At 46.7% G+C, this 26,487-nt stretch overlaps 1 protein-coding gene and 1 long non-coding RNA gene across 2 annotated transcripts in view; both read left to right on the top strand.

Annotated features, from left to right (window-relative positions):
- LOC101961715 (schwannomin-interacting protein 1) overlaps nt 1–26,487 on the top strand; it is a 549,493-nt gene that overhangs the window by 31,671 nt on the left and 491,335 nt on the right. The window lies entirely within an intron of this gene.
- Nucleotides 18,331–21,291, top strand: LOC144376283 (uncharacterized). The gene is made up of 2 exons (XR_013436572.1): nt 18,331–18,678; nt 20,142–21,291. It is a non-coding gene; the product is annotated as an uncharacterized LOC144376283 (long non-coding RNA).

The following is a 26,487-nucleotide window of genomic DNA, read 5'->3' as shown; positions in this document are numbered from 1 at the left end:
GTGGCCTAGGAGCCCTGAGAATTGTCACGGTGACATCTGTCTTAAATGTAGACAAATTGAAATTGAATATCCAGCTCCCCCTTTCTGTTGGCAATAAGGACACTAAAGATCTGGTTTAAAAGAGAGCTACTTGTTGTGCACACATCAGCTCATTTCAGCAAACCTGAATCCTTTCTTGTCTTACAGGGTGAGCCACATTAAAGTGGGCAGCAGCGTGAGAAGGGAAAGGCTCACATTGCTGGCAGCTGCTGCCTGGTCAGAGGCCTGCCTGCTTCGGACCCTTGGAGTTTGCTTGCTTGAGACTCAGGGTGTCCTCCTATATTGCAGGGGATAAGGAAAGAACAGAAAATGCATCGTTATTGTTGTTTTTTTTCCTCTTTCTTTCTTTCTTTTTTGTTTTTGGTAAAAAATCTCATATTCTGTTCACTACGGATGTTGAACCTTATAAAAGAAGCCTCCCTACCTCCTGCCCTGCAGCAACATGCGTACCTGTGTCAGCTGAGATTGCAGCAGTAATTGATGGGAAACCTGCCCCCAGCTGGGCTCAGCACTGTCCCCACCAACCTGAATCCTATGCATGTGACCACTTAGTCACAGACACACCTATTTGATGTCTTCAAAACACCAAGTAACTATGCGAAACTACCTGTGATTTGTTGCTTTCTTATTTTGTCTTCTGATGCCCAAGGGACTACTGTAGTGATGAATGGTGCTTGTGACAAAATGGCAGAGGAGAGACGGGGAGTTGTGTGGGGATGTGTGAGAACCCATCCCGGCTGAATGCCTCCTGGGTCCCAGGACTCATCTACACACTGAACGTTGTGTCTGGGAACCCTCCCAGCAGCCCTGGGTGCAGGTGACATTGCTCTCAACCTGCCAGCTACAAACCCCAGGCTGTCACTCCATCAAGAAGCTTAGACACAGGGTCTCCAGGCTCACCCAGCTTTGGGTGGAGAGGACCCTGGGTGCCAGTGAATCTCGCACCTGTATGAGTTGGTGCCCATGTAAACACTGCTACTGTTTTTGCTACAGCTTTTCCTTTGGGACAAAAAGGGATTAGTCCTTGCCAGACCTTTCTCCAGAAGGGGTGATTTGGACACATGGGTCCACCCTTTCTGTCCCTCCCTTGAGGATGTATAAGCAAAGTTCACACAGCCCACAAGACACTCTTCCTTACTAAGGCAATAGCGACATTCTCTTCACATGGGATACCACTGACTTGACTCAAATAGCCTAAGTTCAAAGACAGCAATAAGATCTGTCACAGGCTAAGAAAGCTCATAGGGTGGGAGACTTAGCTCTGATCCAGGACATGTGGCCGCTGAGACATCTGAGTGGCTTTTGCTATTGAAGAGGCTTCCTGCCTCAGCAGCAGTGGGTTGCTCATGGCCCCCTGAACAGAGTGGAGAGGTGGGAACAAGTCCTCAGAGGTCTGGCTCTGGTTTGACCTGAGCTGAGCCGTTTCTGGGCTGGATGGTCTTGAGCAGGTTCCTCCCCTAAGCTCACAGTTTTCATCAGTGAATCTGCCGCGAAGATTAGATCCAACCATGCGCCCAGGTGCTTAGCCTGGTTCGTGGCACGCAAAGTCGCCCCACCATGCTCTGGGCACGAGGTGCCTTGGCATCTGTTTCCTCTGCATCTTCTCCCATGCAGAATTCTTTCTAGAAAACGCCTTTCCATGTTTTCAGTGTCGTTTCCTGCAGGAAGCCTCCTTCTCCCAACCCATACTGTGTATTCCCCCTGCTCTTTGGGGCACTCTTCAGCCCCCCCCCCCCAAGGGCAGGTCTTCTCAGGCAGACTCTCAGCTTGGAGTTGTCCTTTCCTTCCATCAAGGTTTCCCAGACCCCACACGGTACCTGGCAGAGGGGTGCTGTGGATACCAGGGCTGAGCTGCACCTGGTGTGAAAGGCCCAGGAATGTGAATCTGAGGCCTGGGACCTCATCAGCCCCAATCTCTTCTCTCCACCATCAGCATCAAGTTGAGATCTGGTGTGTCCCCTCCAAAAATTAGAAAAAAAAATTTTAAGTCCAAAATGGCGATTAAATGAATTTTGGGGGGACCTCCTATACAATGGAGCTTAACAGAAGATGACCTACATAAAAAAAATGAATGTGTCCTTCAAGAAGCTGACAGTGAGCCATCCCAGAGGGATGGGCTGTGGGGTTCTCCCTGAAGCCCCCTGATGCTGATTCCCTACCTCCAAATCCAGGTCCCCTGCTGGGAATCTTATGTGAACCCCTGCTGTTTGGATTTACATTTACCATTTATGATTTCAACACTTGCTGCTCTAGAACAAAGCCTTTATGGGCACAGAGGGCCTGTTCTCTGATCTCCTGCCAGTAAACAGACTGGCATTTGTGGAGGGAAATGGAGTTTGGTACTGTGATGATGCTCTAATTTGAAAGGAGACTCTCTCTCTCTCTCTCTCTCTCTCTCTCTCTCTCTCTCTCTCTCTCTCTCTCTTTCTCTCTCTTTTTAATTGATTTTAAAAAAATGACAGCAAAATGCATTACAATTCTTAATACATGTACACAGCATAATTTTTCATATCTCTGGTTGTATCAATTCGTGTCTTCATACATGTACTTTGGATGATGATGTCTAGCACATTTCACCATCCTGACTAACCCCCTACCCCCTCCCTTCCCCTCCCACCCCTCTGCCCTATCTAGACTTCATCAATTCCTCCCATGCTCCTCTGGTCTTCACCCGATCATGTTGAACACATTTTCGTTTGGACCTGAATTCTGGTTTTTGGTTTTATGTCATTTAGTAGAAAACAATCTTGAAAACTTTAAGTACTACATGGACCAATATCTTTCAAGCTTGTCTTGAGGTATATTCTTGGGGCTCCATGTGTATTCATTGAGCATCTTAAAACTTAGGGATTTTGTTTTGATAGTTTGAAGACAAGTTTGAGCCCTTCTGGACCATCCTCTCAGCATGGGGCTTGCACTGGGCTCCTGTTGGTGCCAAGTGACCCATCTTCCTAGTCTGCGGAGCCAGACCAGACACTGGTTGCATCCCCCACCCTCATTCAGTAGAATGGGCCTGTTTAACCCCGAAGAAATCATGCCTCAGCCTCCAGCACCACATTCACTTTCCCAGAAGCCATTCAGTTTCAGCAAAAGCCCCTAAATTTGTCACATTGAAGTAACACTATTAATCGTATTTTATCGGTTTTGTAGTCTTATTTGCATTTAATTTGAAAATTTGTTTTGGTTTGGTAGTTGCTACAGAGAGCAATAAGGGTATTCGTTTTATATGTATGTACATTTAAATAACATTATAACTTTTTAATATAATGCACATTGTATTTTTTTTTCCTGTTCCAATTATCTGAAATGCTAACTATGTAATGAGTCCATTGTGAGAAATGCAGTAACGGTCCAACTCCAGATGCTGCTTTTTTCTGGAAGAGTCTGCCAATGACCTGAGAGCCCTTGACACTATATTGTAGGTGCAAGGTCAGCACTTAGTGCCCTGGGGTGAGCAGGGGCCTGTCCTGTCCTACTACACTCTGTTGGAAGTTGTAACATCCTTTCTTTCTCCCTTGAAAGAGAAGAACTAGAAGGAAAGCACTTACTGTGAAGCTGTGGGTCTGTGGGACTAACGGATGCCTCTGGAGAGAACTTCCACATCTCTGCAAAGGCCCTGACAGAGGCTGAGGAATGCTGCTGGCCTCCCTGTCTCTCAGGTGGTGTGAGGGGCCTGGCCTGGGCATGGGTGGGCAGTGCAGCAGTTGGCACAGGCCTGGCTCTCAGCCTCCTGCCTAGTGAGTGGGCAGTGTTTGAGCCACCTCACCTGGCCCCAGGTCATCAGCTTCTAGTTTCTCTGCAGAACTGGAAGGAAAATAAGGAGGAAGAACTTTGTGGTGGAGAAGAGACTGTGGCCTCTGAAATGGTCAGACAGCCCCAGTGAGAGGCCTAAGGCAAATCCACAAGGTCCCAAAGACATGGGAGCTTGAAAAAACCCTCCAATGTGTGATTAATCCAGGTTGCCAGAGTGCCAGGTGGCCGATGGGAAAAGGGGGTTGTAATCTTGTAATAACTTCGTGGTTGATGGGCTGTAGGTGAACTCAGGTTTGATTTGAAGCAGAGGACCACACCACGAAGAAAAATGTTCATGCTTGCCATCCCATCGAAGGAGGCCCAAGGCTCCGTCTTCATTATGAAATATAGTCTCAGAACAAAAATACTTAGCTGCGCTTCTGTAAATGAAAATCCAGTTTCTCCTCAGTCTTGTGATCTGAAGTCGAGTTTCTGACTGAAGTGAGATAATTATTACAAGGAACACAGAGACGAGAGGACGACAGATGTGACCGCAGACTTGGCATACGGAGCAGCCCGGGCTGTTTGTCTTGTGTGCCGCCCAGACTGTAGATTTATCATCAGGACAGCAACCGTATCCAGGGAAGGGAAAGAAAGAGAAGTTACACGACAGCCTTTGAGGCCTCTGTCACAGAGAGGCAAATGGACATTCTTGCAGGGACATTCCATTTAAAGAATCGACTTTAATGTCCTTTGAGTGGCTTTATGCTCATTTAATAAGCAATGCTGAGTTCAAAGGTGGCTCTGCCCCAGGAGCAGTCACAGTAGGAAGCCGCATTTCTGGCACCTGGAGTAAGTGGCTGAGAGCAATGACATCATTGCATCTGTCAGGGGCAGGCGGGGAGCACTGAGTGAGGCACACTGCAGGTCCATTAACTAGGCTTACCTGGGACCGCTGACCATGTGGACTGTCCTGACTGTGTGGGGCCTGAGCACTGAGTAAGACTGATGGCGGAGCTGTCGGGAGACTGCACTGACATGCTCCTCATATGTGGAAAGATCAAGAAGCAGTGATCGTTTTTTAAGACCAAATACAAATGCTGGCAGCACAGCCTGTAGGAAGTCACCAAGTCAAGCCACAGTTCCAGTGGAATCGACTCCCTCCAGGATGTGGCCAGGAAATCTGACCTCTTAGCTCTGCTTGATTTCATTGCCAAATCTTTATCTAAGCCTGGTTTCACAGCTCTGCTTTGGGCCACCAAATTGATTCTGCTATTATTTTCTTCTTCCTCTCTCCACCCAGAAACAAACAAACAAAATAATAACAACAATAACAATTAAAAAAAAAACTAACAAGAAATTAGTCAGAGGCCTGTGTAAAGCTGACACTTGCTAATTGGCTGAGCTCATTTTTCTGAGTTGGGAGTATTGGAAGTGGCTCAGGTCTCTTGCCATCATTCCCTGGAAGAAGGGTGCTGTATTTTCTGAGGTTCTTTGCTGTATGAATAATTCTTTTGTATTCACACTTATCAGCAACATGGGTTTAATTTCACGCAAGACTTCTTGTTTCTAAATGGTTTTAGGTGTGTCTTTGGCTATGTTGTGAGCTCCTTTGTGTCCCAGCCTAGTGACAGGAGCTGGAGGCTAGTGGAAGCTGCAGGCTCTGGTAGGAGCTCTTCATGTGCCATGAGCAGAAGCCAGAGGCTTCAAAGTTGTTCTGGTCTCTAACCTGCCCAAGAAACTGCTCCTTCATCCCTTTCCTTCCCCTCCTCCAGATCTGTTCCCCAGGCTTAGATAAAGATTTAGCAATGAAATCAAGCAGAGCTAAGAGGTCAGATCTTCTGGCCACATCCTGGAGGAAGGATGGGTGTAATCCATGCTTTAAAACTGCAGACCCAGCCTAGGATCCCAGCTTGACGTGGCACCTTTGAGATTTCCCACAGCCCCTGCCTTTGCTAGAAAGCACATCCTGTGATGTACCCTACTCCCTGATAAAAGGTGCTTTCCAGCCATCTTCCTGTCACTATGGGTCTGTTAGAGCAGGTGAGCTGCTGGTTCACTAGCCTCTGAGTCTCAGTGGTTTTAGGTAATAATCCACTTAGGGCCTACTGTGCACTTTGGGGCTGTGTAGGGTGAAGTTTTCTTCCCATGTGTGTCTAGGACAAGGCTTCCTTCTCATGTGGCTCTCCTGGGTCTTATCCTTCTGGTTACACAGGGATGGTAAAGACGGAGTGTGGAGGACTGTGTGGGTGGGTTTAGAGGCAGGTCCTGGGAGTGGGACATATCAATTGTGGCCAATTCCACGGAGAACACTTGTCTTGGGCATCTCTCTTAGCTGCCCCGAGAATTGCCATCTTGCTATGCACCCAGCAAGGGGCAAGTCATAGTGGACATGCAGCATCTTTCTGCCAGGAAAGGGTTAAATTGCGTCTTTGCTCATCTTCACCAGGGGCATTAGGAGCATCTGACTTGGTCCTGAAAACACTGTGCTACCCCTTGCTGGTCAACAAAGCAATGTCTTTGTCTTCTCTAGGTCTTCCTGAATCCCTCTTCCCTGTAACCCACACTTGTCTCCTACTATCAGCTGCATTTAGAGATCCTGTAAGAAATCACCTGCTCAAACTCATATTGTTGATGGCAAAAAACCAACCAATTTCTCTGGTCTCTGAACATAGGTCAGACCACTGAAGCTTAAAATCAAAGATGCTGAATAAATCTTGGTTTAATGGTCCATGGAGAGTGAACATGATATTATGTCCATCCCTTCTTTAGGATAATTTTAAAAAAAAACTATATAAACTTCTTATCTTTTCCAACAAGATTTGGAAGAGTTTACCATAGAAGGCACATTCCATGAAAAAGTGAAAGAATAAGGAAAGAGAAATTTGGAAAACCAAAGCCAAGAAATGACACATAGCTGTCGGGGTCTTCAGCACGTCATCTATGTTGCTCTGCCCTGTGGATTCTGCAGCGCATGGTGTTTAACAATCAAGCACTATGGATTCCTTTTTAGATTAAATCTTATGCAAAGCCTTAATATCTAACCTCATCTCTTGCCCAGGTAGCCCTGATCCTTAGGTACCCCACCCTTACTAACAGGGACCGTGGCTGCACCTGCTGTCTGTGTTGGCCTCATATGGAAGTTCTCACTGGAAGAATCAGTTTATGGCTTAAAAAACCACAGCTCTGAAACAATGGCACCCATGGCTTCTTAAAATTACTGTGTTTCCCACTGGTAAAAAATGGACATTCTTTCAACACAAGAATATTCCATTATTATATACATGTGTCCCTGTATTAACATAATGTGTGCACTATAAAATGGTCAAAAGCCAGCTAAACTGATTTAAAATGTGACTAAATAGAAGCGGTACTGTTTCCCCCCTGTATCCTACTGGATCATCTTGTAAACCCTCTGGTGCTTGCCCTTCACTTTGGAGACTGTTCCTAGAGTTCTGTTCATGGAAGGCTGCCTCCTGTGCTCGCTTGCCCCAATCCTGGTGACTTAACACAATGAAGCATTTTTCTTGCATGTTGCCTCCAGTTCCAGCAGATCTAGGGGCAGCTTCACACGGCATGGACATAGGACCTTTCCTTTTTCTGGCTGGGGCTCTTCCCCAGAGCTTCTCCTTCACATTCAGCCAGAAGGTGGGGGAAAGCTAGCTTGGGGCCTCTGCGCCAGACCTCTGTCTGGGTGGGGCCTCTGGGTGCCCCACCAAACCTACACATTGCAGGCATCACTTCTTTCTGTGCTTTGCTGCCTAGTACTCTGTCACAGAGTCACATCCGAGAAAGTCACAGCTGAGAGGCATGCTGAGTTATGGGCCCAGGGGTGAAGAACAGGCACACAGCACCATTTCCCCACAGCCACACAGGAGAGGCTCACCCACCACCCAGTCCTGCTGCACTCATGGGGACATGACTATATCCATTAGGGATATGTTCCCTAACCATGGCAAAAACCCCCCTGGAGAGGAGAGTTAAAAGGGCGTTTTCTGTTTCACAGATGGGCAGGTATTGGCTTGGGCTGGTGGAGCTGCCTGAGGCATCAGGCTCAGTCTCCTCCCAGCTCCCTTCTCAAGTTCTGTCCCTGGCTCCTAACTCATTGTCCCCAGACAGTTCTTTCTCAGACACCCAATCTTCTTCTTAGGAGATCTGGGTGAAGCCCAAAGCAGGGATGAAGCAGACTCTGTCCCATTTGATGAGCACTCCAAGCCGCTGCTAATGGACCGGCCCCTGCCTCCTCAGCAAGTGTGTCCCAAGAGCAAGGCCCCAGCACTGTCACAAGGGTCTGGGTACCTGGTGGCTTTAAGCTGGACATATTGCCAGCCTGAACAAACGAGAGGTTCTGTTACTAAGAAATGGGGAGAAGATGACGTCTGCAGCCATTTGCTGATTCACAAACCTCATCTGCAGGATCCTAGTGAGGAAGGTTGAGCTGCATCTTGTCCCATGTTGAGTCTGGGCTCAGAGTGGCTGTTGGGCTCTCTTAAAACTGGCCTTATGACTTCAGCCATGGTTCTTAGAGGCTGAAATGACTTGCATATGCATTTTCTCTTAACTAACCATGACAAGAAGCCTTCTGGAACCCATTTTCTGAGTTAAGAAGAGAGCTGGCATTTAAAGTCCATTTTGGTGCTGGTCACCATGCTCCTGGGAGACTGGCATGGGGCAGAGCAGAAGGGACACAGGGGCTCTCTGTTGCTGGATTCCTGGTACTGAGCCCTGCAGCAGCCTGGCTCCGTAGAAGGATTGTTCTCAGTATTGGTTATTCTCCACAAAAAGTCTTCTCCTTAGGGTGAGATTATTTCGTGGTGAGTTCAGGCTGCTATGACAAGTGACAGGGATCTAGTGGCTTGTAAACAACAGAAATCAGCTTTTCCCAGTTTTGGAGGCTGGAAGTTCAGGGTGAGGTCCACAGGGTTAGATTCTGGTGGGAAGCAGACTTCCAACTTTGTGACCCGTCCTCACTTTGGTGAAAAGAGGGACAGCAGGCTTAGTGGAGTCCCTTTCCAAAGGCATAATCTGGCTTCTGAGGGCTCTACCCTCTTGACCCTGTCATCCCTGAAGCCTCACCTCCTAGTGCCTTTATACTGAGGGTTAGGGAGCAGCCTGTAAATTGGGAGGAGAAGAACATTTGGCTAACAGGTTATGTGCAGAACTGATAATGAGTTTTTGTAACTCTGAATTCTGCTATTTGACATAGTCTGACAAGGCAAAGTGCCTCTTAAGGGACATGCCCCTCAGCAAGCTTTCAGGTTGTATGACCCTCCCCCTCCTTTTTTTTTTCTTTCTTTTTTACCTTAGCTGCTAGGAAACTCAGATCCAACTTAGTGCTCAGAACAACATCTTATTTCTTTTGTTTCAGATGCTTGATAATATTAATTCATTTTTTTTCCTCCAAAATGTTTCTGGTATTTTTTTTTTGGAAGGGGGAAGTTCAGGCTGTGAGGTTTGTCTTAAGGGCTCTGGGTGACAGAATGGCACCTTCACTTTGGAAGTAAGTAAATTAGCTTCATTTTCCAATCTACTCATCTCTCTGCATTTTAACTAGAGTTTAACCTCTAGAGGGGTTGGCGTGGATGGCTAATTAACCAGGATAAATGGCGATGATGTTTATTATTTACATAGTTCTTCTATTATTTGAAATTTTGGAGGGAAGCAATGTTTATCTCAGTCAGGCGTTTGGAAAGATGGGGGCCCTAGCCCTGCCCCTTCTTTAAATAAAAAAGCAAATTTTAAATGTGATAGATAGCAGGTAAGTTATGCTAAAGGAACATCATAATGGTGTTGTGGGGTGGAGCAAAACTAACGCTGGGCGAGGCACTTCTGTATTCTGTGAAGGTTTTCTTCTGTTCAGTCGCTGAATGTTTGAATCGATATCCCTGTTGATCTGCATCTCTATTCAGAACAGCCAGGAAGAGGGTCTTCTGGGCCCCCGTTCTGGAGAGCCTGCTTGGTCCTCCGTAGCCCTCCCATGGGGATGGCTTTACATTGTACTGGGAAGGCAGGTCCCCCTTGCTGACCTCACTGTGGAGATGCAGACCCAGACGTGCCAGCCCACTTGGCCTCTAAGACCTGGGTAGGGTGGTGAGGGGTAGCTGCTTCTCCTGGGTGGTGTCAGGGGTGATTTGAAGCTTGGTTGGTGGGCTAGGAGTCCATGTATTGCATTGAGGCCCCTCCTGGTGCAGGGTCCAGGATGGGGAGAGAAGGGCCAGTAGCCAGGGACTGGGGACTAGCCCTTGGAGCTGGCTTTCCCCACACCTTTAAGTTCCAAACTCCATCAAGTCCTAGGATTCTACATCTTAATCCCCTGGCATCGCTGGTGGGGGTGATGAGTGGGGTGCTCCCTGTCTTTGGTTCAGTGTTGGAAAGTGTGGTCCTTCCCCTCCCCCAGAGGCTGTTAGCAACTTGTTCCATGGGAAAGTACTACCTACCCATTTCCTTTTCTTTGATAATTAGCCACCTGTCCTTTGTCCTGTCTTACCACCTCAACTGTCACTGCTTCAGAGAAGGTACAGGCTCCTCTGAGATGCCCTCACGGCACCATGCAGTGTCCCTTCCCTCGTTGAGAGCACATGTCCCCATGTGGCTGCCCCACTCTCTCTCCTGTTGGACTGTTCCATGTTCCACAGGCCAGGGCAGTCAGCCTTGCTCCCTGTCACAACCCAGGAGCTAGCACTTGGCCCCACAGAGTAGGTGCTTGTCACACTAGAGAAATGGATGAAGGAAGAGGTGTATGAATGGCCGCCTCAGTGTGCCTCCGCACAGAGGAGATGGCATGCAATGGGAATGGCAGCAGGAGCCATTGACATTGTTCTCTTTGTGACAGGTGCTGTGCTGATGCTTTGCTTTAATTAGCTTGTTAAGCACAACCTATCCGCAAAGTTCATTTTAATCAGCTCCAACTTTGCAAATGAGGACACTAAGGCCCACAAAGGCCAGGCACCTTCTCTGTTACTGTGGGCTGCACTTAATGACATCTTCCAAAGTTTTCCAAGATGGAGGGAGAAAGGGGGGCTTTACATAGGTAACACTGACAAACATGACCTCAGCCAGGCGGTCAAGGTCAGCATACATAGTGAGTGGTGCTGATGGTAGGACCCTTGATAAGAGGTAATGAGAGGGCACTTGGCTTCCCTAAACTCGAGTCCAATCTTGAGGAAATACCAAGCAGATCAGCCGAGGGGCATCCTGCAGACCCCTGCCAGCACTCCTCAAAATGACCAAGCCCATCTCTAAGGAGTCGGTCTGAGAAATCACAGCTAAGAGGATCCTGAGCTGGGTGCCCTGGGTGGGGTCCTGGGCGAGAAAGGAAGGTGAAGATGGGAAATCTGAGAAGGACAGACTTTGATAGCTTATTAATCACAGCAGAGGCACCAGTTGCTGACAAGAGGATCTGGAATGGGGTGCTGGGAACTCTACCTAAAACTATTCACAAGCTGGAGTTTATTTTAAAAGGAAAAAGCCCATCACAGAGCTGGGGATGGCACACATAAGACCCAGAGCCTAATCACATCTAGACCTGCTGGTGTTGATGTGAAGAGGAACAAGGCAGGTGCACAGGGCAGCTCGGGTCAGCATGTGCTGACGAGTGAGCTCTGCCCGCCTTCTTCCTTCCCTAATGGAGTCACAATGCACTGCTGGTGCCCTTAGAAAGCTGGCTTTGCCTCTCTGTTAGTGCTACACAGGGCTGTGTCCCCACAGGACCACACATGCCTTGTGGGCAGACCATGTTCAATTCATCTTTGTGTCTCCAGTGCCTGAAATAACACAGTAGGTTCTGAATAAATCACCAGTTACCTGAATCAGTTAAACTGACCTGCAAGGCTGGTGGCTCTTAAATGATCCTTGTTAGGGGATTAGAGAGGCATGGATGGGCTTTCTGTGGACCTAGGTGGAGTGATCTTCCCAGGATTCTGATTGTGCAATGCTTCCAGACTAATGGCAAGAGCACATCCCTGTCACATGGCTGCAATGCACCTGTCTGCAGCCTGCGGTGGACCCTGCTGGAGGGTAAGAAATGGGGCAACCTGAACCCTGGTGATGATGGACACAGGGCTGGCCAGTGGTTAGCATGCCCTTGTTGGTGGTATGCTAGGTGGGCACTAACGCTATGCTGCTGGCTCCTGTGGCAGAGTCCAGGGTGCAGAGCGAGGCAGTGGGGCACTCTATCTACCAAGGCGAGCCCACTGAGGACAAGCATGCAACAAATGTGTTGTGGGCAGAGCATCATCACAGCCAAGGGAGTGGTGACACCTGGTCAGGGCTTGCTTGGAGCCTCTCCCATCTCCTTCCTTTACCCATAGCATCAGCATGTTTCTGCCAGATGGAAGCAGGCAGGCTGTGGAAGGGTACAGGCTTGGGCATCTGATTCCACGGGCCGGCAGTGGGCACCTGGCTAGGCTCCCAGCCTCCCTCTGCCTCTGCGTGCTGTGCAGATCTTGTCTGTAGTGAGCACTCTCAGAGCGCTCTTAAAGGTGCCCAATGCAGTCCCTGATTCAGAACAAGCGCTCAGGAAGCCGGTAGTTTCTAATCTTGGCAGTGCTTATTCCTTTAGCCATACAGCAATCTGTTTGTGTTTCAAGATTGAACTTCCCAGCTGTGTATTCTCAGGGTGAACATCAATTTCACACAACTCGTGCTCATTAAAGCTCTAGAAATGGAAAGACGGATTGTTCCCAGGCCCAAGGAGGCACAGTACATTGAAGTCATGTTACTTGAGAGGAGGGTGGGAATTAGAAAATTTTATCAAATCTATTATCAGTAATTACAAGATGTAGCTTGAACCATTACCAAAGCTTTAAAGGAAAGTCAGGTTGTTGATAGCATGCTTATTAACTCAGTGGGAATGACACTTAATTAAAGACCAGTGGGGGTGCTTCTGGGTTCTCTGCACAAAGTGTACCAAAGACTTTGCTGCAATGCAGACACATAATAAATGCTTCTCATTTAATCTGGGCTTCTGTAGCCTCACAGTGCTTATTTATGTGATAAACAGTTATCATTGATCTCTCATAAGTTATTGCTGCTGTCTATTTAAAAAGAGACCTCGGTCACTTTTATCATACCGTGTTGGAAAGGCTGCAGAGAGAAATATCTGACATCTTCGCTCAGCTTCCCATTTTCATAAGCCTATGATTCAACTCTGAATTTTTTTTTTCATTTCATTTTGGCTAAATAAAACCACAGTCCAGAGAGAGATAATTCTGTCTTATTATCAGGAAACAGCACAAGTTAAAATATCTTGGACAATGGGTGAGATCACCAGAATGCATTTATAGGAGAAATTTGAGAGGTTGTGAATTTGAGGTATATATTAGGGCTGAGAATGAGCAGTAACTGAGGTTAGGATTGGTGTGGATGTGCCTGTATATGAGCCCGAGAAGTGGATAGAAATCCAGAATCAAGCCTGGATTTAAGATTGGCTGCCAATACACTTAGTAGGGACAAGAATATTCTCACCCATCTGGTAATGGAATGAAAGTGAGAAAGGTACTTTCTCTCTCTCTCTCTCTCACCTGAGAATATACCAGCAGGGTTCACAAATGTTTTCCAGGAATGTCTGCTGGAAGTCCCTTCTCAAGTCTCATCTGCAGACTCATCACAGTGTGGTCCCACACAGCTCCTTGTTTCGGGACTTACCTTCCAGTCCCTGCCACATCTTGCCTGGATGCTGGGGGAGGCCTCTTACAGGCAGCCTTTCTCATCTTCCAGCTCATTAACATGTCCCTGTCCCGCCAGGTGCCAGCCCAGCCTTTCGAGGGATCTGCTCTGAGCAAGTCAGTTCCTTCTCCATTCACGAAACACCGTTCCTTCCTAGGACATTTTAGGAGCAAGTGTATTCCCCCTCCTGACACAGCCTGGGTCAATTTCTTTTCTGCCTTCATCTCGCTCCGCTCCTGCACACTCCTGCACGTCAGTCGTAACAGGTGGGGTGTCCCTTTTCCTCAACGCCCACATCCTTTGCTCTCTGCCTCTGCACTCTAATCAGCTGGTTTCTGCAGCCTGGACACTTGCTCTTTCGTGTGCCTGTCTTCATCTGCTAAAACCCTGTCCATTGCTGAAAACACCCAGGGGCCAACGCGTCATGTTCAGCAATGTGTTTGGCTTTAGCTAAAAAAAAAAAAAAAAAAAAAAATCACTGTGCTATCTTTACCAGTCATGGGGCAAAAGGAGAGAAATCATGAGCCTGGGGTGTAATGATTGACATTTCCACTCTAGCTGAGGGAGAGGGTTTCTAAGAGGTGAGCCTGCCTGAGGTCCCATGTCTTGGAAGGAACAGCAAGCACACCCAAACTGTGCTGGTTTGTGAGATAAGACATATTCCTTTTCTGTTTGTCTCTTGCCTCTACTCAAAAGTTGAGAGGTCCAGAGCAAGTCCTGCAGAGCTGGCCTTTTCCAGTCACCTGCAAACCCAGCTGCATCTGGAAATACCTTGCAAGGCTACAGGGCCACTGCCTTCCCAGGGTCGGGCACAGGTCACCTAGGGCAGTTCTTGTTTGCTTGAAACCATCACAAGCTGGCTGTGCTCCTTGGGTGGTAGGAGTAGAAAAGGCAGGACACAAGCACAGGAAGTGAAGTCTCAGAAGAAAATCTGAGGACAGGAGAGGATAAGAGAGGGAAGGTGAACCCAAGGTACCCTGTGTAGAGGGTGTGGTGTGAGAGAAGCAGGGATTTGGTGTGCAGAAACAGCTAACAGTCTTTTCCACCCTTGAGATGACTGCAGATTCACATGAAATTGTAAGAAGCAGTACAGAGACCCCATCTACCACCCACCCACTCTCCCCCAGGGATGGTGTCTTAGCTAAGTGCAGCTCAACATTACACCAGAAAATGGACATCAGCTCAATCCACTGACCTCATTCGAGGTCACTAGATCTGCACTCACCCCCTGTGTGTGTGCACACACAAGCATGTGCTCAGCTCTGTGCAACCATCTCACATGTAGCTGGCAAGATACACCACAGTGGGAGTACAGATGGCTGCAGCTCAGGGCCCCTAGGGCGGTTCCTCCACTGCCAGCCCCTGCTTCCCCTCAAGACCCTAGGAACACTGACCTGTTCTCCAGCTCTGCAATTATTATTCCAAGACATTATGCAGATGGAACTGCATGCTAAACAGAAGCCGAGCAGGGATGGGCAGTGGCTGCAGGAAGCTTTGTAATTTATCCTTCCCCCAAGGTCACCTTCAGGACAGTCTCTGTTGCCTGCTGCTGCCTATGCAGGCAGAATGCAATGGGATACAGGCTCCTGGGAATTGACAGGAGTTTCAGGGAGAGCTCTGACCTTAAAAGACCTTGGACTGGATGGAACTTTGAGCCCACAATACCTAGATCTCCAAGGGGCAAACAATGACATTGCATTAGATGAGGTTTGGCACAGAGGAATTGGAGATGTGGGCTTGTCCTGGCTATACCACCTGATAGCTTTATAGGTTCAGCTTTCTTATTTGTGAAATGGGGACAATAAGATATAAACCTTGTAGGGTTGAGGCAAGGAGGAAATAATACACACCTTGCCTGATACAAAAGTTTGCAACATGGTCATTCATCAGGTGTAGATTTAACTCACACATGTTTACAGAGTATCTCCTATATGCCAGGGAGTGCCAGGGACAGATACAAAGGGTGAGAAAGCATAGATCAATCTCTAAGAAATATTATCTTCCAGCTAGTGGGGTGTGGTTGCAGATAACATATGGGTAAGGAGCAGTAAATCCCACCTAATTTACTTCTCTTCCAAATAGATCTAGAAGGATCATACTTTTAAGTTCTTCTCTTAAAATTAAAATTATACCCTTGTTCCAATTTAGCAATCCTTTCCACTTTGTCAAACAGAAAACCCTGCATGCCCATGTTTTTAGAGTGCCAGAGAAGGAGGGCTGGTTTTGCCTCACACCTTTAGGGTCCAATCTACAGGTGTAGTGGGTGATCTTGAGAGGCTATGCATTCAAACAGCAACACCTAATTAGCTAGATGCTGGTCTTGTTTATAAATTCTTATGAAAGAATAGAATTTAAACTGATGATGAAAGATATTTTCAAACTTAATACGGATTAGCATAACAAATACCTGTTAGTGCCTTTCTCGTTTTAAATTTTAAATATCGTCAAATCTTACTTAATCTCTTCTATTTTTACTAATTTGTGTACCCGCAGGCTCTATACTTTATCATCTGTTCCTTTCTGCTATATGTTCAAAGCCATTAATTATCACCTACCTCTTAGAAGAAAAGTGTTAATTGCTTTTTTGATCCCAAACTCCTTCATTTCTAAAGTAGAACTAAAATCCAACTTTCTTACCCCTTGGAGTTATTATAGGGAACAGACTAGGCAGAGTATGTGAAAGGATTGGCAGAGAGCAAAGGACTTGCCCATGGCGGGTGCAGTGCCATGTGTGTCCAGGGAAGACTGAGCACATGCTTGGGGTCTAAGTTCTAGGTTCACATTCCAGGTCAGGCTGCTTCTGTGACCTGGAAGGGCCACTTAAACTAAGCATCCATTGCCCACCTCTCCCCAGGTTGTCTGGGTGTTCTCCATTGCCCCTCTCTGGCTGGCCCAGTCCCTTTCTGCCTATCTCTGTGCTCTGAGTGTTGGATCCCGATGTGTTTGACCTAGTACCTTCCTAGGTGGCTCCCTGTTAAGATTGGTCAGTGGGAGGCACTGGAAGATCAGAGGAGGAGGGGAAAATGAAGCTGGGCACTTTGCCCTCCCTGTGCCTTGATGGTTAACATGACCCTCCTTGAACTCAGCCTCCTGGACAGCCCTTCCCCTCGATAGAAGCATTTCTCATTGGCTCCAGAGACACTGTCTTCCTAGGGTTGCTCATAGCTCCCTAGTATCACCATTCTCTGTTTCCTCAGCATCCTTATTAGTTCCCTCAGCCCTATCTCCACCTCTGCACACTCCTCATTACATTCTGTTCCTCTGAACCAGCTGTGATTATCATTCCTACAGAGATCCCAACTGGTACAGGGGGGAATGGATTAAATTCAAATATAAATGAACATTATTTGGCCACAGACCTACCACATCGTAATAAATAGGGATTCTCAGGCTCTGGTTTGTCTACCTGGCTTTGCTTCTTTTTTTGTGCAGAGAGTAACTTTCCTTCATTCTCAGGCCTTGTATCAGATCTGCTCTTTTTACACCAAGCACATGCACAAAATAGAGAAAACCTGAACCCACACAGAGTTCACGCTGCATGGAATCTCCTCTGCCATCCCTCCCAGCCAACACACAGGCCCTTGCCCTGCAAAGGTTTGGATCTGAAATGCCCTGAAAGTCCCATGTGTTGAAGGTTCAGACCCCAATGCAGCAGTGTTTACACTCCTGGGAAGTGAGTGTCACGAAGGTTCTGACCTCATCAGTGGATTAATCCATTGAAGGATTTATAGTTTGAATGTACCATTGGAAGGTGGTGGAAAATATAGAAGGTGGGAACTAGTAGAAGGGAGTGTCTTTGAGGACAGGCCTATGGGGACTGTATCTTGTACCTGGTCCCTTCATCTTTCTCTGCTTCTTAGCTGCCATGAGCTGAGCAGCTTTCCTTCACCACATCCTTCTGCCATGATGTTCTGCTTCCCCTCAGGCCTAGAGCAATGCAGCAGCAGGCCATGGACTGAGACCTCTGAAACTGAACTATGATAGATCTTCCCTCCTTTAGGTTGTTTCTGTTCGGTATTTTGGTCACAGTAACAAAAAGCCAACTAATACAAGGAGGGTAAAAGGAAGGATCAGACCAAAGCAAGAATGAAATTCAGCAGGGCAAACATTAAGTCTTATAGCTCCATGTCCAGCATCTGGGGCATGTAGAGATGAGTTGTGAGCTCCAAAGGACATGGTCATCCCTGCCTCTGTGGCCTTGATGGTAGCAGCCCATGTGGCCCCTCTCTTGGGATGAATCTGCTTGCTGCCTGTAGCTTTCCTTGGCAGGCATCCCCTGTTCCTGGCATCTCTAACTTCCTGTGGTCTCCTTGGCAGCTTCTTCTTGACTCTCGTGTTATCACACATGGCCCTATCAGGAGCTTCCTGCAGGGATTCTGACCCCGATACACACGGCCTGGCCTCACAGACCTTCCTTTGAAATCTGGGTGGAAGTCTCTGTGACCCTGTAACTCTTGCATTCTTCATGCCTGAAAAGCCAGCACTGTGTGAATGCTGCCAAGCTCTGCCACCAGTGAGAACAGTAGCTGGGCCCTGTTGGACCAAGCTTTAGTGGCCTCTGAGTGGCTGGATAGCTGAATGTAGTGAAAGGAAACATGGAGAGAGCATTCTCTAGATGTCTCTGTGTGACCAGGGCAGCCTGGGGTGCTTTTCTCAAAGCAATCTTTCAACTGAGTTTTCACTTTTATATGCTTGAGTCTGAGATGGGTGTGGTCTTTCTGATTCCTGAGATGCTCTCCAGACATCTTTCCTGTGGTCTCTGTGCAAAGAACTTTATTTCTTCTTAGTGCTAGCAATCTCTTCAGCAATCACAGCCTTCTTGGCCCCAAATTTAATCATACTTTTCTAGATAAACTACACATTTTTCAAATATTTATGTTCTTCTTTTGTGGTGAGCCGTTTCTGCCGCTTATGCAGACTATGGTCGCCATTACAAGATGGCGCTGGCTCCGCTGTGGTTTGTGACAAACAACTCCTTATTTGGGAGAGTTGGCGCATGGCTTTTCAGCACCCTATGAGAAAGTTCCACGTGGCAGCTTCGCATTGGGCCTTGAGATGCTTTATTAAGGCTGGGAGGGGCATCCGAGGGGGAGTAGAAGAAATATCAAGGGCCTGAATAAACTGCTGAAAGAAGATTCCCTAGTTGCGTCTTCCTTGTGGGCAAGGGGTCGCGACAAGTGGTGCCGAGACCCGGGAACCAGAACTTTCAGCGGTCAGGGGTGGTGCACCGGTTAGTCCCAGGTAAGTGGGATCCGCGATCAAAGCGGGGCAGCTTCTCTGTAGATAAAGAGAGAGCGGGGAAAAGGTAATAAATAAGACGCTCCTCTGTAGATAAAGAGAGAGCGGGGAAAAATAATAAAATAAGACGCTCCTCTGTAAATAAAGAGAGAGCGGGGTTTGTACTTTCACTTTCTTTACACTGCTTGGAACAGTATGGGTGCTACTTCCTCAAGCCCAATTTTGCTGGCCTTGGACGGGTTACTGCGTTCTAAGGGACTTAAAGTGAAGCGGAGCACATTACAGAGGTTTATAGAAGAGACTGACTCTGTAGCTCCTTGTTTTGCTTTTTCAGGGAGTCTCATGATTCCCAGTTGGGACAAATTAGGGAAAGATCTGGATTTCGCTTACAAACAAGGAACTTTAAAGGGCGGTACCATTCCGCTTTGGAAATTAGTGAGGGGGTGTATAATGGATGATAAATGCCAGAAAGCTGTGAGCGAGGGTCAGGCCTTTCTTGAGCAATTACATGAAGAAAAATCGGAGGGGTCACATAGCGAGGTAGCAGAAAGTATTAGGAGTAAGAGTGGTGAACAGACAAGGGAGTCTGAAGTTAAACAGAGGAGAAGGCTCTATCCGGACTTGACTGAGTTAAAAACTCCCAAGGACACAAGTAGCTCGGACAGTTCTGAGGAATTGGACAAGTTATTACAACAATTACGTAAGACTAAGATAAAAAAGAAAAAACGGGAAACAACAGATATAAAAGCCTGCTGTGAGAAGGGTAATAAATCCAGTTCTGGGGAGGAAGTTGAGAACCTAGAGGAGGGCTCTATACCTGATGTTCCACCCATAGATCCACCCATTGCTCTGCCCCCGTACGTGGGAGGAATCCAAAGCTCTGGGAGGACTTTCCATACCCAAGTGTGGAGAACAGTTAATACAGACATGGGACTAGCATACCCAGTTTTTCAGGACAATAATAGGGGAAGGTACCATGAGCCTTTAGATTTTAAAATAATTAAAACCTTGGCAGAATCCGTCCGTACTTATGGCATAGATGCTGCTTTCACCCTTACTCAGGTGGAAGGACTGACTAGATTCTGCATGACCCCCTCAGATTGGGCTGGCTTAGTCCGAGCTTGTGTATCCCCAGGAAAATATCTAGATTGGAGAGCATTCATGTTAGAGGGTGCAGTAGAACAGGCTGCTCAAAATCACAGCAGCTATAGTGACAGCCGTAGCAGTGTCTGCTGCTGCAGCAGTTACAGCCGGAGTAGCCATGGCCAGCCAGGTGCAAACTGCTGCCACTATTAATCAAGTTGTTCAACAAACTTCCACCATACTTAAAATCAACATATTTTGTCAGGAATTTTAGCTGCCAACCAAAGAATAGATTTACTCCAAGCTTAGGTAGAAGAATTGGCTGACTTGGTACTTTTGGGTTGCATTGACCAACGTGCGCATTTGTGTATAACCTCTGTCAGATTTAATGATTCCAGGAATGCTTCCCGCATCATCGGTGAATATTTGGCCGGAAATTGGTCCATGGCGGCGGAAGACATGATCCAGTCTCAACTGACTCAGATAGCTGTCTTGAATAGTACCCGTGTTGATCCCGTGACTTTGGGTCAATTCACCGATTGGATATCTTCTGCCTTTTCCTTTTTTAAAGAGTGGGTGGGAGTAGGCATTTTTGGTGCAATGTGTTGCTTCGGTATGTTCCTCTGTTTGTGGTTTCTCTGTCGTCTCAAGGCCCGCAGTGTTCAAGATAAGGCTATGATCATACAAGCTCTTGCAGCTTTAGAAAATGGCAACTCACCTCAAGTCTGGCTTGCGCATCTTAAACAGTAAATCTTTGACATGGTCATTGCACCCCAAGTTATTTTAACATTGCACTGGGAACGACATGTCTTTCTTTTGTCTTTCTTCTAGTGTTGGAAAGCCCTTGCACTCTGCAGGTCTTGATACCATTGCACGCAGACGGGTTTCCACACTAGTGCTTATCTATCGCCTTAAAGTCCGTGCCTTTCTTTCAGGGTGCTGCCAACTAGTTTGTAGCTGTATTTCTAGACAGCCACAGTTCAACCTCAGTTATCCCCTCTTGTTCACCATCGTCACGATACAGGATGCGAGGCAAGGCACTGCACTTGAGTGATCCATTGAGAAGAGGGACCTCAAGGGGAGCATGTCCTATTGCATGCGGGTTTGACGTCCACGCCCTGTCCACGCCCCGCCCCACCCCACGAAAAAGGGCGTCAGCTGATATGGAGTCAGGTCTAGGGAAGGGCCCTCCTTAGGACTGAGCCATACTATGCAGCCACTTCTGCACAGTAGGATAGGACCTCTACTCTCGCCTGTATTGTTTTAAGAAAACAGAAAGGGGAACTGTGGTGAGCCGTTTCTGCCGCTTATGCAGACTATGGTCGCCATTACAAGATGGCGCTGGCTCCGCTGTGGTTTGTGACAAACAACTCCTTATTTGGGAGAGTTGGCGCATGGCTTTTCAGCACCCTATGAGAAAGTTCCACGTGGCAGCTTCACATTGGGCCTTGAGATGCTTTATTAAGGCTGGGAGGGGCATCCGAGGGGGAGTAGAAGAAATATCAAGGGCCTGAATAAACCGCTGAAAGAAGATTCCCTAGTTGCGTCTTCCTTGTGGGCAAGGGGTCGCGACATTCTTTCTGCTCCAAATTCTCATAGTAAACCTGCCTAAAATTCACCAGCAATAACCCATACCACTGTCGGAATGCTGTGCTGCCTTGAAATTTTCTCCATCAGGTGAATTAGTCCATCAGCTTTAAATTCAACCTTACAGAGTCTCAGGAGATGGACAAAATATAGACAAGCTTTTCATTAGCATGTAACATGAATGGCCTCTAGTCCAGTTCCCAATTAAGTTCCCATTCCCAACTGAAACCTCATGAGCACAGTCTTTACTATCCACATTCCTATCAGCATCCTGGTCTTCTGAGATCACACCAAAATCATCCATTAAGGCTCCACTTACAACATTCTAAGGCTTCTCCAGCCTGTATCTCCAAACCCTCCGGCAAATCAGTTCCAGAGTCCTCTAAACTGCATTGTCAGGTATAGTCACAGTAAACCTCTCCATATTCTGTGTACCAGTTTTTTTGTATTAGTTAGCCTTTTGTCACTGTGACCAAAATGTCTGACATAAACAACTTAGGGGAGGAAATATTTACTTTGGCCCACAGTGTCAGAGACTTTAGGCGGTGGTCAGCTGGCTCCATGGCTTTTGGTCTTAGGTGAGGCAGAAGAGTATTGCAGAAGAGTGTAGTGGAGGAAAGCTGCTCAGCCCATGGCAGCTGGGAAGCACACAGTGAGGAAAGAAGGGGCTAGGTACAGGTTGTGGTCCCCAGAAGCCCATCCCCAAGAACCCACTCATTCCAGCTAGGTTTCACCTCCTACAATTTCTACCATCACCCAGTGGTCCATTCAGCTGTGTACTCCTTGATGAAATAATCCACTGATGAGGTCAGAGCCTTCATGATCCAATTACTTCCCAAGAGCCCCACTCCTGGGAACATTGCTGCATTGAGGACAAGCCTTCAACTCATGAAACACTGGGGGACGCCTCTGTTGTAAATCACACACACACACATACACACACAATGCAGACCACTGCATGCTAATTAGCAGAGCTTTCCTGGAATTTTTATAGCGTGTCTAACAGTTGGGAAAATTCTGTTGTTTTCAAGATTTAGGCTCAGTATTGAAAATCACCTTTGAATCATGTCTTCCATCTTCCCTTCTATATATAATCTAGCTCTTTCAAACTCTAGGTAATTAAGCAATATTATTTGGAGAAAAAAATGCAGGGAAATCCAACCTCCTTGCCATGATAACAGCCCAGATCAAGACGTTGCCATTAGAAGACCTTCCTGGTTATTTTTCTTCTTCCTAATAAGTACAATTAATTTGACATCTTCTGTGATAATCACAAATGATTTTTATTATATATTTTTTAAATTATATAATAATATTATTATATTTGCAAGATTGCAAATAATGGAGTTCTATGACCAGAAAAAAATTATGCAATTTTCAGTTTCAGGGTCTAGTTTAAGTCCGTTTCCTGTCTTTGGACCCTTGGGCTCTTGGGGTTTTAGAGATGGATAGAAGCTTCCTAATCATCAATCTCTCTTACTCACATGCAAGACAACTGCACAAGGCTCAGAGTTGGGAAAAAATAAGCTCATTTAGAAGTATATCATTTCTAGTTTTCAGAGGTAATTAATTCAAAAGCATAATCTAAGTTTTGCTATTGACCTCAGGGCACTGAGCAGAGAAAGGTTACTACTTTACTGACTCTTTCAGAAAGAAGCACAGAAAGGCTGGGGGTTGTTGCTCAGTGGTAGAGCATTCGCCTAGCATGTGTGAGGCCCCTGGTTCGATCCTCAGCACTACATATAAATAAATGAAATAAAGGTATTGTGTCCAACTACAACTAAAAAATATTTAAAAAAAAAAGAAAGAAGCACAGAAGTTTGAGAATAAAGGTCACATGATCCTCTGTTTAAAATTAAGAAGAAAATCCTGGGTCTGGGTGTGCCTGTGTGTGTGTGTGTGTGTGTGTGTGTGTGTGTGTGTGTGTGTGTGTATGCATGTGTGGGTACATATGTTTTTGGTTTCTTTGGCCTTGTTTTTAGCTAACAGGTCTGAGAACCTTTCTTTGTCTTTCCCTGCATTTGCACATGTGCATTCTTTGTTTTAATTCTTTTTTTCCTTAATAATGCTCTTTGACCTATGCGTGACATTTGCTTACATGAAAAATTACACGTTTAATAGAAAAAGATGAGAAGTATTTAAAAAACAAAAACAAAGCAGTGCCCTTTCATTCACCAGGTATTGGCACAGAGCCCAGGACACACAAGGTTCTCAGGAGAAAACAACCATATTGAGAACTGAAGAAGAAATAATTGGCTCCAAAATTCTCACAGAACCCTTCAAAATGAAATTAATAAATATTTAATTAAATATTTCCTAAACTCACATTATGTTAGCTTCATTAATTGTTCAATTTAGTATTCATGAAAATTTTATTATCTTGGAAAACATTTCAAGGTGAGATGTTCTCATATCACAAATTCTCAAGGATGCATGATAATTACCAAGAAAGCATTGACATTCCAAATTAAATGAGTTTTCAAGTCAACTAATTTTCAAGGCAAAGTTGTAAATAAAAACTTTTCATTTTAATTTTCCTGCAGAGAAAATTATATTTAATGTGCAATGTGGGTGCAAATGAGATTATTTATGTGATGTGGGCTGAGGCCTCCAGGATAAAAATACACGGGGCCTTTGAGAGGCTTCCAACCTGTCCAGGTCTGGGCTTGGGGTGGAGCTCAGTGATAGAAGATGTGCAGGCCCTGGGTTAAATACCCAGCACCAGTGAACAAATGAATAGACAGGAAACCACACACACACACACACACACACACACACACACACACACATCCTGTGTGGAGAACAGAGCAAGTAGTGAAAAGAGCAAGTGGTTCACAGCTTGTGACAATGGGGTCCTGCACCAGCAACCCACTGATGTTGTAAGAGTCCCTTACAAGAGTGACCTTAAAGGAATGGAAGGCAAAAATCACAGATTTTGTCAACAGATTGCATAGCTATCTATTGCTGTGCAGATCACCACACACTTAGGTGATCTAAGTGTGTGGTGATCTGCACAGCAATAGATAAACAGCAACACGGCTCACCCTACACTTCATGTGTGAGTCAAGAGCCAAGCAGCTGTGTGAAGAGGTAATCCTTGGTGGGGTCTGCCAGGCCGTGGTCTCATCTGGAGGTCCTGGTGGGGGAAATCCCTTCAGGGGATCCCTGGGTTGTCTGCAGAACTAACTTCTTTGTGGGTGCTTTTGGAGCTGGCCTACAGTGCCTGGTCATGCTGGAGTTCCTGTATGGCCATTCCTTTAGCCAGCCAGCAAGGAAGGTTCTAGGTCTGGAGGTTCTAGTCTGTACCAAGGCCTAAGCTCAGGAGTGGTTTCCCTTTGCCATTCCACTTCCTGTGAGTTCGAAGCAAGTTGCCAGTCTCTCCCATACCAGGGGGAGATGTTACACGGAGAAGTGAGATCACTGTGAGCCACTTTTAGGTCTGTACAACACTCAGAGGACCCTAGGGGCCCACCCACTTATATGCACCAGGTCAGCTCTCTTGGCTAAGCATCCACAGCAGCTCTACTTGTGGGGGTCCTGGAGCAAACCCAATGCATTCCTTTCTGTCTTGCTGGGACTCTAAGCAGATGGTTTGGTAGAATTCAGGGGGCTAGCATTTCTCCAAAATGCAACATACCCAAATGCCATTCTCAAAATTATGAAATTCAGAAGACTAGTACCCCTCCATCATCAAAAATCATGCACACAACATTCCCTTTCTATGGATCCAGAAGCAACTGGGGTGTGCTCTTAAGAGGCATTACAAACTCAGGATTTCAGTGTTACAATGCATGCATTTGCTATCCAACACAGATTATGCTTCTGTGTGAATCGGGTATCACTCTAACTTGTGGTTGTAGGACATGTAGAGACTATAGTCTCCAAGGCAGGCCATCTGGGAAGGTGTTGTAGACTTAGGAACTAGTCGTCAGGAGTGTGTGCTGATGGGAAGGGAACTGGCCAAGAGAGGGGGGCTGTCTAGTCTGCAATGAGATGCCGAGCTGCTGCTGGTTCAGGTACTGTGGCATCCTCCAACTTGCACTTTCCCAGGACATTGGTGCTTATCCTTGGCCTTGCTGCTTTTGGTGAGGCTTGCTGGTATTACCTCAGCTGTGATTTCCTCTCTGGTTGAGGAAATGTAGGCCAGGATATCATGGCATCTAACTGCAGCCTAACCCCAGTTTTGACCCAGCTGTACCCTCTACATCCTGCAGGCAGTAGTTACTTACCACAATGTGCAGCCCATGCAGGCAATAGCAGGCTGGCTGCTAGCATGAAATCTCAGGTGCTATTTTCTCTGGTGGCCAGAAGGGACAGTGCCACCTTTCCTGGTAAGCTCCCACAGATGGTGATGCTCAGGTGCAGACTCCTCCGACAGTGGCATCTTTAGCACATGGCTTCTTATGTCCCTGTCATCTATGTCAAGCCATGGAGAGAAAGGTCATGGAAGACTGTGTGGAAGGTTTCATGGGCTCAGCTGGAAGTGATGCCATTACTTCTTCCTGGCACAGGCAAGCCCACCTGCAAGGGGCCCTGCGAAGTGTAGTCTATTCAGCCAGGAGGAAGAGGCTTAGCTGGCAGTTCCTGCACACAGGATGTTTTGGTGGCCATGAAGCTATGCTCACATGCTTGGCAGGCAACCTCACAACAGCACCTCTGAGGACAAGGCATATGACCACAGATAATTTCTTCTTCAAATAGGTACATAGAACTTGGTGTGTTCCAGATGCTGCTCTAAGTGCTTTAAAAACAATAGCTCAGTTATCCCTGTACAACTGCATATAGTAGGCACTGTTATTATCCTTTCTGCAGATAGGAAGACCAGCACAGAGAGGTCAAGTGGATTACTCAAGACAACAGCACCAGTAAACAGCAGGATTGAAGACTTGGACCCAGTATTCCTACTCCAGGGCCAGGCTTGGCCCCCACAAATGCTGCCTCCAGCTTCCTTGGTACTGTGGCTCATCAGAACAGTGTGTTTCTTTGGGTCAAGAAATCACGTGTCTTGGCATAGCGCCTGAGGAAGGATGGCATCATTCCCATTTTACAGACAATGTGAAGCTGTCTGCAGACACTTTGAGCACCCAAGTCACACATCCAGGAGTAGTACGTTGCGGTGTCCTATAGAGACCATGAGTGTTA

The sequence above is a fragment of the Ictidomys tridecemlineatus genome, chromosome 3 (assembly GCF_052094955.1).
Source record: "Ictidomys tridecemlineatus isolate mIctTri1 chromosome 3, mIctTri1.hap1, whole genome shotgun sequence".
Classification (NCBI taxonomy): domain Eukaryota; kingdom Metazoa; phylum Chordata; class Mammalia; order Rodentia; family Sciuridae; genus Ictidomys; species Ictidomys tridecemlineatus.
Note: the sequence above shows the minus strand (reverse complement) of the source record. Positions and strands in the feature narration are given on the sequence as shown.